Below are 16231 nucleotides of genomic sequence, written 5' to 3' on the forward strand. Positions count from 1 at the left end.
TAATTTCTTATTTTTGAATGTGTTGTTGATACACATGAATGTTCCTTATGTATGACGATCTTTTTTATATTTGACATTTTTCTTGATTTCTGATTTTTTGTTCATTTTTTCAGATTTTTAATAATTTTTCTCTATTTTTCTGATTTTTAAATATTTTTTAAAATTGAAAAATTAATTTTACGATACGCTACGCTTCGTTTACGATACGTTACGATACGACGGATAGGTCGGCCTAACCGATACACGATACGCTACACCTTTTATAACATTGCCTAGAGATCAAAAGTAGTTTCCGACGTCCATCATAGGCTTTAGTAATTTCCACATTCTGTTGATGCATCCCATCAAAAATTAAGAGCTTCCAATCTGATTTACTAGGAAAGGTTTCATTACAATTATTTGCATTGCATTATGCATATCTAGCAGTTTCGTTAACAGTCTATAATTCCAATTGTGTTTTTTCTATTGACCAAAACAAAACGCCTTTTCACCTGAAACAAACAAAGAGATAGGTAGATAATCAAGCATTACAGTACTGCAACGAAACTAGGAATCAGAAATAAGGGGGAAAGTTCTGAGATGCTGACATACTGAAGTACATTAAATTTATAATGGTGCATCGCATATTGTTAAGGCAGTCACAAATCATGGCAATCCAGCCATATCTGATCACGAATTGCCTAATCTAGATAAGGAAGATATTCTGGTGTCAGAACTTCCTCCCTTGCAAATGATACAATGGGCACCATTGCCGAATGTAACATTCTGGTTCCTTCACGTAAGGAAACCAAAACTATCCTGTAACATACTCTACTAAAAGGAAACTCTCCTCCTGTGATGGTTATGAAAAAGAGCAGGGGAGAGAAAATATTGGAGATCATGAATGTAGGCTTATACAAGTTGAACCACATTATATGTTCTATGTTTTTTTTTTCTTTTACTCTTTTGTTTAACATGGTATCAGAGCCCTTTATCCCACAGACAGTTTGAAATAATTTTGATCACTCAAAACCATGGATGGCAGCTGATTTGCAGGGATGCCATCATAAGCCATAAACAAAAGTTCTTTAGGAAGCATCTTAGCAGGTTTAAACACTTTGTTTCCCATATTATCCGCTACCACCAGTTTTCAGCTTGTTTTGTCAGGCCGGTTTTCTTCTCTAAATAACATTTCTCCATTTAAAAAAGCTATGCAAGTTAGAACCTTGTTAGAATACAGTGTTATAGGGAACCGGGTCTGGATATGGACCCGGTACCCATGTGCGCGGGAACCGAGGGTGGGCTCGGTTCCCTAGGCGGGCCTCTCTTCCTCCCTCTTTTAATTCTTATCATTTATTGTAATTGTTGATTAAGTGAATGAAGTTTTCTCTCTCCTAGGGTTGCGGTTTTGCCCCTAGGTTAAAGCTTCCCCGTGGTTTTTCACCTCTTTCTGAGGTTTTCCACGTAAATCCTGTGTTGGCTTTTCTTTCTCTTCTTTCGCTGCGTGTTTCTACATGGTATCAGAGCCAAAATCGTGTTGTTTGGCTTCTTTGTTCGTTTGTGATTTAGGGTTTTCTTGGAACCCTAAGTCTGAACCCTGAATCCTCGCCGACGCAGCCCGCCGTCTCAGCCCACCGCCGACGCCGCCCGCTATCGCCTGCCCGCCGACGCAGCCTGGCGTGCACCCCCGTCGTCGCCAGGACCGCCGCCGTCGCCTAGACCACCGTCGCCTGGACCTCCGTCGCCAGGAACGCCGTCGTTGCCTGGCCTTTTTCCCGCCGACGCAGCTCTCTGTTCTGTCGCTGCCCGTCCTCGTCCTGTGCTTTTCTGGTATTCTCTGACTGTTGGATTTCTTTTGTGGACGTTATGGCTAAAGAGATGACCTCCAAGACCGATGTTACCTTTGACACGGGTAGCAATACCAAGAGCGAAAATGTGTCTGTTCAAGTCACCTCTATTCGGCTGAACAAAGACAATTATCTCACTTGGTCTGCTGCGCTTGAAATTGAGATCACTAGTCGCAGTCGTCTGCCCTATATCACTGGGGAGAAACCTGCGCCTAGTAAAACTGATCCTGGATGGGCGACTTGGGCATTGGAAGATAGTCAAGTTAAGGTGTGGATTATTAGTTCTGTTTCTGCTGATATTCAGCCCCTTATTTTGCTTGACCTCATATGACATGTGGACTGTGCTTGCGAGGATGTATGGCCGTAAAAAGAGAGTCATGCGTACATACCAGATTAAACGCAGCATCTATTCTCTTAAACAGAGTGACTTGCCTGTGGCATCCTTCTATGCAGCCCTGAAGACTAAATGGGAGGAACTGGATTATCATGTGAATGATGACTGGAAATGTGGTTCTGATCATGAACTGTACTGGCAAAAAGAATGGATGGACCGCACTTTTATTTTTCTAGGAGGTCTGCGTGATGAGTTTGAATCCATTAGGAGTCAAATTGTCAATTGTGATGAGACCCTTGGAATTGAGGAGGTGTATGCCCGGGTGGAATCTGAGGAACAACGTCGTCAAGTGATGCATATTGACTCTAATCATGGTAGTTCACCCTCTGCTTTTGTTAGCCGAGCTCCAGGCACTGGGCAGCATACTATTCGGCGATGCAGTCATTGTAACAAGTTGGGTCACTGTTAACTTTTGTTGGGATCTTCATCCTGAGAAGAGGCTCACCCGTGGTCGTCCTCCCTCTGGTAGGCGGGGTCCTCCTGTGCCTGATACTAGCTCTCCCAGTGTTGAAAAACCGAAGCTTTCCTCTTACCAAATCAAGGAATTACAAGTTTACATCAGCCGATTATCTACTACTAAGGAGGAAGCCTCCACGTCTGAGAGAGCTCAGTTAGCCCAAGCTCTTGTTGCCACAAGTGATCAAGGTAATTCCTTACTTGGTGATTGGGTAGTGGACAGTAGAGCTACCCATCATATGACAGGGAACCCTAAGATGTTTCAAGAGTACAAATTGTCTTCAGGGCAGCAACGAGTATCTATGGCTGATGGGTCCTCGATCTCTGTGGCTGGAAAAGGGAGTTTGTCCTTATTAAATAAATATCTTCTGCATAATGCTCTTCATGTTCCCAATATTCCTGTGAATTTGTTGTCTGTCAGTAGTATCACCAAAGAGCTCAATTGTAATCTAATTTTCTCTGCTGATCATTGTACCCTGCAGGACTTGGTGACGGGAAAGAAGATTGAGATTTGTTCGGTTATTGATGGCCTCTGCAGACTGCCCGTACAGGTTGCCTCTGCTCTCATTTCAGCCACTAGCAGACAGTTGACGGGCGTGGAGGACAGGTCTAGCATTATGAGATGGCACGAGCGCCTTGGACATCTCCCATCCAGTTGATTAAGAAGTTGTTTCCTAGGTTTTTTACTTCTGTTTCCATGGACTCCTTCACATGTGAAGTGTGTCAGCTTGCTAAGCATGTTAGGGCTTCGTACCCTATTTCTATCAATAAAACCACTCGTCATTTTGCCTTGGTTCACTCTAATGTTTGGGGTCCTTCGGGAGTACCCACTTGTCGTGGTTTCCATTACTTTATGACTCTGATTGATGACTACTCCCGTTGTACGTTTGTGTACTTGTTGAAAGAACGCAGTGAGGTTCCTGTCGTTGTCAAAAATTTTGTTGCCTTTGTCGAGAATCAATTTCAGACCTCTGTTCAGACTTTCCGTACTGATAATGCCATGGAGTATGTCTCCCAATCCCTGGATGACTTCCTGCGGGGCAAGGGTATTGTTCATGAGACGTCCTGTAGTTATATTCCTCCTCAAAATGGCGTGGCCGAACGTAAAAATCGCCATTTATTAGATGTCACTCGAGCTATTATGTTCCACAGGCACGTTCCTAAGCGCTACTGAGGCGATGCTCTCCTCACTAGTGCCCACCTCATCAACCGTATGCTCACTCGTGTGTTGAATGGCCGTACTCCTTACTCTGTGCTCAGTCCCACTCATAACCCCTGGCCTCTTACTCCTCGGGTGTTCGGGTGTGTTTGCTTTGTTCATAATCATAATCCCACCATCAAGAAACTTGACTCTCGGTCTATCAAAGCTGTCTTCTTGGGGTATTCCTCCACTCAGAAGGGATATAAATGTATTGACCCTACTACCTCCAAAATCTATGTCTCTCGGGATGTTACCTTTCATGAACATGAGGCGTATTTTCCTGTGAATCCTCTTCAAGGGGAGTGTATAGTGGACAATGTGGAAGAGTATTCTCCATATCAACTTATTCAGTTTACGGACTTCTTGGACTACGAACTTAGTCACAGTGTAGAAGATACAGTCAGAGATGATAAAGACAGTCATGTGGAAGGAAGCCCTGTGGTTGATCAGCCCACATCCCGTGATCATTTGTTTGAGCAGGTTTACACTAGAAAGGAGAAAGATGTGGTTGAGACTGTTGATGTAACCAATCCCAATCCTGTGAGTTTCCCGAATGAACCAAGTCCAATGAATGAAGAGCTTTCCATAGCCCTACGCAAGGGGACCAGGTCATGTACTTCTTATAAATGTGACTATAATAGTCACTAAAGAAGAATATGATAGAAAAAAGCACTAAGGCCACTTGAAATATATCAATCTTATTGAATGAATGTCAAATGGCTGTGTAAAACAGCATACATTGTACAAGAGGCAGCCCAAGAATATATATAACCAATTAGAGTGAAGGAGAGAAGGAAGAGAGGGCTGTTCTAGCCGTTGGAGGTTCCAACGGCTCATAAAGGAGCCGTTGGAACTCCCAACGGCTAGAACAAAGGGGAAACAAAAAGAAAAAGAAAAGGAAAAATAAAAGAAAAGAAAAAGAAAAGAAAAGAAAAGAAAAAGAAAGGAAAATAAAAGAAAAGAAAAAGAAAAATAAAAGAAATAATAAAATACATAAAAATGAAAATAAAATGTAAAAAATGTAAAACCTAATCTAGCTATGATATCAACAAGATATCTTATTTCCTAACACCCCCCCTTAAACTTACGGTGCTAACACCGAAAGTTTATCTAAAAGAAAGTTGAATCTGGGAGAACATAGAGGCTTCGTGAAGAAATCAGCCAGCTGGAACTCGGAGGAGACATATGGAAGTTTGATTGTCTTGTTCAAAAATTCTTCACGAACATAGTGACAATCCATCTCTATATGCTTTGTTCGTTCATGAAATGTTTGATTCTTGGCAATGTAGATAGAACTCTTGTTATCGCAGCACAAATCAGTAGGTTCTTCTATTCTTGTTCCCATATCAAGAAGCATTTGACGAAGCCACACAATTTCCATAGTTGTAGAAGCCATGGCTCGATATTCAGCTTCAGTAGAGGATAGAGAGACTTTCTGTTGTTTCTTGCACTTCCATGAGATGAGTGATTCTCCTAAAAAAACACAAAAACCAGTAGTTGAGTGTCTATCATTTGGATCTCCTCCCCAATCAGCATCAGTATAAGCAATCAAGTTTAAAGGGGAAGAGGAAGACATAAATACTCCCTTATTTATTGTTCCCTTGATATATCTAATGATACGAAGAACAGCTCCCATATGAACGGTTGATGGAGCATGTTGGAATTGACTCACAGTATGAATTGCATGAGCAATGTCAGGCCGAGTGATGCTAAGATACATTAAGGAACCCACAAGTTGTCGGTAAGGAGTGGGATTTGTAAGTGGAACTCCATCATCAATCTTCATTTTGTTTCCTACTGCTTCAGGAGTTTCTATGACTTTATCATCTGTTATGCCTGATTTAGCAATGATCTCTGCAGCAAACTTAGTTTGTGATAAAAAATATCCTCTAGTAGAATATGCAACCTCAATACCCAAGAAATACGTTAGAAAACCTAAATCTTTCATTTCAAAAGTTCTTTGTAACAATTTTTTACATTCTCTAATACCTTCCTTATCACTACCTGTAATGATCATGTCATCAACATACAGTAGGAGGATTATGATACCTGCATTAGTATTCTTAACAAACAAGGCAGTGTCAGTTAAACATGAATGAAATCCATAATCAGAAATAACAGAGTAGAAACGGTCAAACCAAGCTTTAGGAGCTTGTTTGAGGCCATAAAGAGCCTTATTAAGTCTAAGAACTTTTCCTTGAGGAACTGACAACCCTGGTGGTACTTCCATGTAAACTTCTTCCATAAGATCTCCATTTAAAAATGCATTTTTAACGTCCATTTGGTAGATATTCCAGTTTTTAATAGATGCTAAAGCAATAAGGGTCCTAACAGTAGTCATTCTAGCTACAGGAGCAAAGGTTTCCTCATAGTCAATACCATATTCTTGAGCGTAACCTTTGGCAACAAGTCTGGCTTTATATCTTTCTAAAGATCCGTCACTTCTAGTCTTCACCTTGTAAACCCACTTGCATCCAATAGTCTTTTTTCCTATAGGTAGGTCTTGTATTTCCCAAGTTTGGGCTTTTCTCAAGGCATCTAATTCTTCTATCATGGCATTCTTCCATTCAATATATTTAGAGGCTTCATTAAAAGTAGAAGGTTCAAAGTGAGAGTGAATGGCATTAATTCTAGCTCTATGAGTTGGGGTGAAAGTTTCATATGACACAAACCTATTGGGTTGTCTTACATTTCTAATAGATCTTCTAAGGTTTTCTTCACTTTGTGGAGTTGGTTGGAGATCAATAGTCTCATGATGTTCTCCTTCATCAACATCTTGTTGCCGGTTTCTTCTATGATATGTGATTATATCATTGGCTACTCCGTTATCGTTATCATCAGTGTTACTATCATCAACATCATGCATTTCATCATCACATTGAGAGAGATACTTAAATAAAAAGGAATAATCATTGTTGTGTTGTGATTTTTCACAAATTTTGAATCCATTTTCGTCTTCACAAAACTTTACATTTCTTGAAACTATGATCTTGTCTTTGACTGGATCATAACATTTGTAGCCTTTTTGTGTTTCAGAATAACCAATAAAAACACACTCAATAACCTTTGAACTTAGTTTATCAGCCTTGTCATTAAGAACAAAACATTTGCAACCAAAAACACGAAGCCTTTTCAAATCAGGTTCATATTTGAATAATTTTTCAAAAGGGGTTGTATTATTTAAAGCTTTTGAAGGCATTCTATTGATGAGATATACAGATGCTAGGGCTGTTTCGGCCCAAAAGTTTTTAGGCACATTTTTGGCAATAAGAAGAGTTCTAGTTGTTTCAATTATGTGTCTATGTTTTCTTTCAGAAAGTCCATTTTGTTGAGGTGTTCTTGGACAAGATTTTTGATGGACTATTCCATAGTTTTCTAAATATCTTTTGAACTCATTTGAAATGTATTCGCCTCCAGAATCAGTCCTTAGGATTTTTAATTTAGCATTAAACTGTGTTTGTACTAAGTTGTGAAAATTTTTGAACATCTCAAAAACCTCAGATTTGTATCTTAAGAAATATATCCAACAATATCTAGTGAAATCATCAACAAATATCACATAATATGATAGCCCTCCTTTTGACATGATAGGAGAGGGCCCCCACACATCGGAATGAACAAGTTCAAAGGGAAAAGAGGAAAAGAAGCTTCTTTGTCCAAAAGATAAGGATTTCATTTTTCCATGTATACAATCATTACATTTGAAATTCTCAATACAAACGTCCTTGGTAGGACTCATCATAGACAATTTTCTAATGTTTGGATGACCTAATCTTTGATGCCAAACATTAATGTCCACATTTTTCACATAGTGACAAAACTTTTCCTTGGGGATGCATAAATTGTCCATGTAGTAAAGGTCCCCTTTTCTAAAACCTTCCCCAATCAATCTCCCGGTTTGGTGATCCTGCACCAAACATTTATTTGATGAGAAAACGATGTCAAAACCAAGATCTGAAATTTGAGATACAGAAAGTAAGTTAAGATTAAGTCTAGGGACATAACTAACTTTTGGAACAAAGAACTTTTGTTTTCCAAATTCTTTTTCAAAATCCCCGATCCCTTTAACATTCAAAGATGTTCCATCGGCAGTAACTACATTAGATTCTTTTCTTGCTTGTTCAAAATTGGTCAAAGATGATATATTTGGTGTCATATGAAAAGATGCACCGGAATCTAAAAGCCAAGAAAACATACCGGGAGTGTTGGAGGTAGATGCCGTTGTTGCTAGTGCTCCGGGATTCGACTCTTTGATCATAGGTTGAAGCACCGACATGATTTGATTCAACGTTGTGGAGATTGAAGAGAGATCACATCCTTCATTTGCAACATTTGCAACCCTCCTTTGGTCAAATTGTCTATTATTGTATTGCCCACCTTGTGAATATGAAGTTCCACTTCCACGGTTGTGTTGCCCTCCTTGAGGATATGAAGCTCCTCCTTTGAAAAGATTTCCTCCATAGTTTCGTGGTTGTCCTTCATTGTTATTCAACTTTGGACAACTAGGTCTAATGTGACCCGGTTCATGACAAAAGTGGCAAACAACCTTAAATTCCCCTCTATTTTGATTTTTAAAGTGAGGAGGTCTAAAAGATTTGATGTTGTTCCCGGGTCTAGAGGCGGCTAAAACTTTTTCTTCTTGTTTGGAAATAAGAACACTATCTAATTCTTTGGATAATTTCATTCTAGTTTCTTCACCGCTTAACTTCGTAAGAAGTTCATGAATGGGTGGAGGAGAGGCTAAAGAAAGTAGGGCTGACCTAATTTGTTCAAATTCGGGTCGTAGACCTTAAAAAAATTGAAAAAACCTAAATTCATCGATTTCTTCTCTTCTAATCTCATGACATTTACAATCCAATCCTAGTTTGGGAGTAAGTTGATCTAACTCATTCCATACACTAGAGATTTCCATAAAATAATCTCTAACATTATTCTCACCTTGCTTGATACTTTGGGCTTTTTGAATCAAGAGATATTTACGGGCCATATCTTTTTGGGTAAACATTCCCTTGAGATATTCCCAAACTTCACTTGCTCTTTCATAATACATGAGATTTTGGGCAATTCTAGGTTCTATACTTCCATAAATCCATTCTTTAATTCTAGAGTTTTTGGCCTCCCAATCATCTAATTTTTTATAGTATTCATCCATGGCATTTTTTCTCTCTTCTACATTCAAGTCTTTCTCAACTCCATTTTCAATTTTGGTCAACTTGAGAGAAGGAGGGGTAGACGTACCTCTTATGAAACCCCATAAATATTTCCCTTTGATATGCATCTCCAAGCATTTTGCCCATAGAGTGTAGTTGGTTCCATCAAGCTTGTACGGAGCATGATAACTTCCTCCTTCGATCAAGACTTTGGAGTCCTCCATAAGAGCAAGATTTTAAGTAACAATCTCCAAGAGAAACAAAGAGGAAGTCCTCCTAGAAATTTCACCAAACAGTTGGTGAGCAGCAATAATAAGGTCTTCAAGAAATGTTGATCAGCAACAATGGCCTCGTCTGAAAATTTTCTTCAACAGTCCAGTAGCATAAACAGCAAAAAACAGCTTATAAAAGCTTTCCAACATGCAGCCCAATGGCTCTAATACCATATAAATGTGACTATAATAGTCACTAAAGAAGAATATGATAGAAAAAGGCACTAAGGCCACTTGAAATATATCAATCTTATTGAATGAATGTCAAATGGCTGTGTAAAACAGCATACATTGTACAAGAGGCAGCCCAAGAATATATATAACCAATTAGAGTGAAGGAGAGAAGGAAGAGAGGGCTGTTCTAGCCGTTGGAACTCCCAACGGCTAGAACAAAGGGGAAACAAAAAGAAAAAGAAAAGGAAAAATAAAAGAAAAGAAAAAGAAAAGAAAAGAAAAGAAAAAGAAAAGGAAAATAAAAGAAAAGAAAAAGAAAAATAAAAGAAATAATAAAATACATAAAAATGAAAATAAAATGTAAAAAATGTAAAACCTAATCTAGCTATGATATCAACAAGATATCTTATTTCCTAACACTTCTCACCCTATTCAGAGATTTGTCTCATATTCAAAGCCTAGTAAAGAATACAAATGCTTTATTACCACTCTGTCTGTGTCTGTGATTCCCAGGTGTGTGGAAGGTGCTAGAGAGGATCTTAAATGGCTACAGGCTATGACAGAGTAGATGGATGCCTTGACAAAGAACAACACGTGGGAAGTGGTCGATATTCCCAAGGGGACTCACTTAGTTGGTTCCAAGTGAGTGTTTAGTGTGAAGTATATGGCACTGTGGAACGATATAAAACTCGCCTAGTTGCAAAGGGGTTCAGCCAAAAATACGGAATTGACTATCTTGAAACCTTTGCTCCTGTTGCAAAACTGAAGACTGTGAGGGTCATTTTGGCACTTGCAGTGCAAAAGAAGTGGGGCATGGACCAGCTTGATGTCAAGAATGCCTTCTTGAACGGCCATCTAGAGGAGGAGGTCTATATGAGCATGCCTCCTGGATATGCTCAAAGTGGAAAATGCTGTCATCTCAAGAAGGCCCTGTACGGCCTGAAGCAGTACCCCAGAGCATGGTTTGAGAGATTGAGGGTGGTAATGAAGACAAATGGGTACAAACAAGGAAATGGTGATCATACCCTGTTCATTAAGCAGAGAAGTGGCCTACTGAGCATTCTTCTTGTGTATGTTGATGATATGATTGTCACAGGTGATGATGAAGAAGAGAAAAGGAAGATGAAGGAGAGGTTAGCAGCTAAATTTGACCTTAAAGATCTGGAAAAATTAAGGTACTTTCTGGGAATAGAGATTGCACGATACAGGGCTTGTTATGAGCCAAAGGAAGTACACTCTGGACCTCCTGAAAGAGACAGGTAAACTGGGATGCAGGCCCTTTCTAACTCTAATGGAGTCAAGTACAAAGATAAGTATCAAAACTGGTAACATCCTGGATAAGGAAGGAAAAGGACGGTATCAAAGGCTTGTTGGTAAGCTTATTTATCTGACTCTTACTCGCCCTGATATTACTTATGTTGTAAATGTGTTGAGTCAGTTTATGCATGCTCCTACTGATTGCCACTGGAAGAGTGCAGAAAGAGTGTTGGGGTACCTGAAGAATAACCCAGGTAAAGGGTTACTGTATACACGGCAGGACAAACTTGATATTGAAGGATACTCTGATGTCGATTGGGCTGGTTGCACGGATACCAGAAGGTCTACCACAGGGTACTGCATCTTTCTAGGGGGAAACCTAGTGGTATGGAGGAGTAAAAGGCAGGAGGTCTGTTCTAGATCCAGTGCTGAGGCTGAATACAGGGTTGTTGCTATGAGGGTTACAGAGATGTTATGGCTAAAGATTCTTCTAGCAGATATTGGAATTGAAATTGAAGAGAAGATGAAAATGTATTGTGACAATAAGTCTGCTATTAACCTGGCAAATAATCTCGTCCTGCATGACAGAACCAAACATGTTGAGATAGATCGCCACTTCATACGGGAGCGCATAGATTCAAAGGAGTTGATCCTTCCTTATATGAAGTCTGAAGATCAAATTGCAGGTGTTCTAACTAAGGCCTTATGTACATCTCAATTTGAAAAGAATGTTAGCAAGCTTGGCATGTTTGACATGTATGCCAAGCTTGAGGGGGAGTGTTAGAATACAGGGCACGGGAACCGAGGGTGGGCTCGGTTCCCTAGGCGGGCCTCTCTTCCTCCCTCTTTTAATTCTTATCACTTATTGTAATTGTTGATTAAGTGAATGAAGTTTTCTCTCTCCTAGGGTTGCGGTTTTGCCCCTAGGTTAGAGCTTCCTCGTGGTTTTTCACCTCTTTCTGAGGTTTTCCACGTAAATCCTGTGTTGGCTTTTCTTTCTCTTCTTTCGTTGCGTGTTTCTACAAACCTGATTATAAAAGATCGAGAGTTTTTTGGCGCAAATGTTTTGTGCCTAGGATAAGCCAAAAAATCAACAAGGATTTATACGCTATGATATCAAAAATGATAAACTCCTCGTTTAAAGAATGTAAACCTTTCAAAATTAGAAAAAGAATCAATGGTTTACCTCAAATAAAGAAGTTGACTTTTCCTCTCTATTAGAATTACTAAATGATAGTGGTGATAAAATATTTTATGATGAAATTAACAATGACTATAATTTCAATAACAAGTAAAAAAATTATGAAAATAATGAAGCTAATGATAGTAGCAAAGTGGGGGAATTTAGAACATATTGTTATAGAGAAAATAATGACAATTGAAGCTTCTGTGATAGAATAAATTCAGATTTAGAAGGATCAAGTCTTAGAAGATCACAAAGATTCTCAAAAGATCTTAGTAGGCTTGTTTTTTATGAATATTTTCACCTAGATATAGATTATATCATTGATTATTCATACAGCAAAAGAATAATTTACCTATAATGAGGCAAAAGGTAAATCTTATTGAGAAGAAGATATGAAAATTGAATTAGAGGATTTATGAACAAAGCTAAAACTTGAGAAAATTTAAGATCTTCCCAGATTGATGGGTATACAATATTATAACTAAACCAGATGTAATATAAGAAAGATATAAAGCTAAACTTGTTGTTAAGGAATATTCTCAAGAATATAGAATAGATTGTAAAGCAACATTTGCATTAGTTGCTAAAACTACAACAGTTAGAACCCACGTTGCTATAATTGCTCAAAAAATGGAAACTTTATTGAATGAATGTTAAAAACGTCTTTTTAAATGGCAAATTAAATGAAGTAGTTTATGTTGGTAAAAGAGAATTAATTACAATGATGAATTGTGGCTTCCATTCTTGATATGCTGGCAACGCTCTTTTGCAAAGAATCCTAATGCTGGAAATGTAATTCTTCTATTACATGTTGACATGATTACTATTAGGAGTGATAAAAGAAGAATTGAAGAAAACCAGAATTTCTTAAAAACTGAATTTGAAATGATACGTTTGGCATATCTATCTTATTTCTGGGGATATAAATAGCCAACTCTGATAAAACATATTTTTATCACAAACAAAATTTGCTTCAGATATTGTTGCTAACTTGCTATATCTTATTTAACAACTGACAGGGAAGCTGAAACTTTTGAAGCTTTTGGTTCAAAAATGAAGATTGATGATGGTGTCTTAATGAATTTACTCCCTATAGATGGTTGGGCCGTTGGGGCACTCATGTAGTTGAGTATCACACAACCAAATATTACTCATGTTGTATATGTAGACGGTTAGTTTCAAAATAATCTCACATCAATGCACATAAGTGTTGTAATGTGAACAGTAAGATATGTTAAAAGGAACATTATCAAGAGGTTTATACTTAACACCATTTTTTCTCTTGAACTTAACAGTATCTACTGATTCTGATTATGGAGGTTACACAAGTAATGATAACTTCACCACTAGTTTTGGTACCTGTCGATGTGATGTGTAACATGTGTTCATATCATGAAGGTGCAAGAAACAGCAAAAAGTCTCTTTAGCCTTGATTAAAGCATAGCCACAAATATCATTTTCGGGTTGTAGAAATAAAATGTACACGAGAGTAGAAGAAAGCACACAGATGTAACGTGGAAAACCCTCAACGCGAGGGAAGAAAAACCACGGGTGAGGAGGTCTGGTGCCCACTAGCCTCCAGACACTCTCTCTCTTCAAAACTTCATTAACTCAAAGATTAGGGTTTACAGAGATATAAGTAGTCCTAATTAGGACAAACTGGATCGGGTACGGATCCGGACCCGAACAACAAAACCCGTCAACACTCCCCCTCAAGTTGGGCATACATATCAAACATGCCCAACTTGGATACATTTCTCTCAAATGGAGTTACACTTAAGGCCTTGGTTAGGATATCAGCAGTTTGGTCTTCAGACTTCATGTATGGTAGCGTTAATTCCTTAGCATCAATTCTTTCTCTGATGAAGTGACGGTCGATCTCCACATGCTTTGTTCGATCATGAAGAACCGGGTTGTTAGCCAAGTTAATTGCAGACTTGTTATCACAATACATCCTCATAGGCCCTTCAATCTCTATTCCAATATCTGTCAGTAAGATCTTCAGCCATAACAATTCTGATACCCCAGTAGCCACAGCCCTATATTCAGCCTCTGCACTCGAGCGGGAACACACATCTTGTCTCTTGCTTCTCCAAACAACTAAATTTCCCCCCAAGTAGACGCAGTACCCTGAAGTAGATCTTCTGGTGCCAACACAGCTTGCCCAGTCTGCATCAGAATACCCTTCAACTTCAATAGATCTTTGTTGCACATATAGAAGTCCCTTTCCGGGATTCTTCTTCAAGTAGCACAAAATTCTATCTACAGCCTTCAAGTGCATATCTGTAGGTGCATGGATGAACTGGCTCATCACATTTACAGCAAATGTGATATCAGGTCTAGTCAGAGTAAGATAAATCAGTTTGCCAACTAGACGTTGATATCTCCCTTTAGCTTCTTCACACAATAGTTCTCCATCTTTGCTACCAAGTTTATGCCCAGCATCTATAGGAGTAGAGGCTGGTCTGCACCCCAGTTTTCCTGTCTCCTTCAGTAGATCCAGGGTATACTTCCTTTGATTAAGTACAAGAGTTGTACCTGATCTAGCAATTTCAATACCCAGAAAATACTTCAGCTTACCAAGATCTTTTAGATCAAATTCAGTAGATAGTAAACCCTTTAATCTTGCTATCTCTTCCTTATCATCACCTGTAACAATCATATCATCAACATAAACCAATAGTAGAGTAACTTTACTCTCTCTTCTCTTTACAAACAGGGTATGATCTCAATTTCCTTGTTTGTAGCCATGTTTCTTCATAACAAGTCTGAGCCGTTCAAACCATGCTCGGGGAGACTGTTTCAGCCCATACAAAGCTTTCTTCAATTTACAGCATTTTCCAGGCTTCTCAAAACCTGGTGGCATGCACATGTACACTTCCTCTTCGAGATCTCCATTGAGAAAGGCATTTTTCACATCAAGTTGGCACATCTCCCAACCCTTCAGCACCGCCAATGAAATAATAACTCTAACAGTCTTCATCTTTGCAACAGGAGCAAACGTCTCTAAGTAGTCGATCCCATATTTCTGACTGAACCCCTTGGCCACCAATCGTGCTTTGTACCTTTCAATGTTCCCATCTGGTTTGTACTTAACAGTGTAGACCCACTTCGACCCAACCAAGTGGGCTGCTTCAGGAATATCAACCACCTCCCATGTCTGATTTCTGTCTAAAGCTTTCATCTCTTCTTTCATTGCATGAGACCACTTAGTGTCACCCTGAGCCTCTGTAGCATTCCTGGGAATCACAACCACAGCCAAGGAGGATACAAAATATTTATAGTCAGTGCTCAATCTAGAGTAAGATACGAAGTTACCAATAGGGTGCTGGGTACATGACCTGACACCCTTTCTCAAGGCAATAGGAAGATCCTCCTTTTCTTTTCCAGTCTGAATTTCTGTTCCAACATCTTGCTTCTGAACACGACTTGGATCATCCAAGGAAGAAGTAGGATTGGGATTTGGTGTAACCTCCTCATCATCAATCACCTTGTCAGTACAAGCTCTTCTCCTGGAATACACCTGTCCAAACATACGATTACCCTCTTGTTCTGTCACCATAGGATGCTCTCCCTCCTTCTCCTGTTCATGTACATCAGTAGTCGTCCCCTCTTCATCTTTGCCAAGCACCTTGGCAACAGGATTCTCTTCACGCTTGTAATCCATAAAGTCTGTAAACAGAATTTTCTGTGTGGGAGAATACTCTTCCTTAGACACTAATTTCTCCCCCTGAAGAGAATTCTCACCAAAATAGGAGACATGTTCCAAGAATGTGACATCTTTGGTAATGTGAAGACGACCAGTGGTGGGATCTAGACATTTATAACCTTTTTTAGTGGAAGAATACCCAAAAAAGATGCCCTTAATAGATTTGGGATCAAGTTTTTTCACATTGGGGCTGTGGTTATGTATGAAACACACACATCCAAAGACTCGAGGAGGAAGGTGGAAAGGTTGACTACTCCCTGGAAGCATAGAGTAGGGAGTACGACCCTTTAGCACACGACTAGGCATGTGATTAATCAAGTAGACACTAGTAAGGATTGCATCACCCCAATAGTATTTTGGGAGATTTCGTTGGAACAGTATGGCTCGGGTGACATTGAGCAACTGACGATTTTTCCTCTCAGCAACCCCATTTTGAGGGGGGGTATAACTACAGGATGTCTCATGAACAATCCCCCTCTTTCGAAAGAATTCTTCAACAGTGAGACACAAATATTCACGAGCATTATCAGACCGAAAAGTCTTGACAGAATTTCCATACTGGTTTTCCACTAGGAGGATGAAGGTTTCAATAATGTGAGGCACCTC

The 16231-nt window shown here is 39.2% G+C and overlaps 1 protein-coding gene across 3 annotated transcripts in view; it reads right to left on the reverse strand.

Moving 5' to 3' along the window:
- Positions 1 to 16231, reverse strand: part of LOC116260444 (probable RNA-dependent RNA polymerase 5) — a 39275-nt gene that overhangs the window by 2282 nt on the left and 20762 nt on the right. The window lies entirely within an intron of this gene.

This window comes from Nymphaea colorata, chromosome 1, assembly GCF_008831285.2.
Source record: "Nymphaea colorata isolate Beijing-Zhang1983 chromosome 1, ASM883128v2, whole genome shotgun sequence".
Lineage (NCBI taxonomy): Eukaryota > Viridiplantae > Streptophyta > Magnoliopsida > Nymphaeales > Nymphaeaceae > Nymphaea > Nymphaea colorata.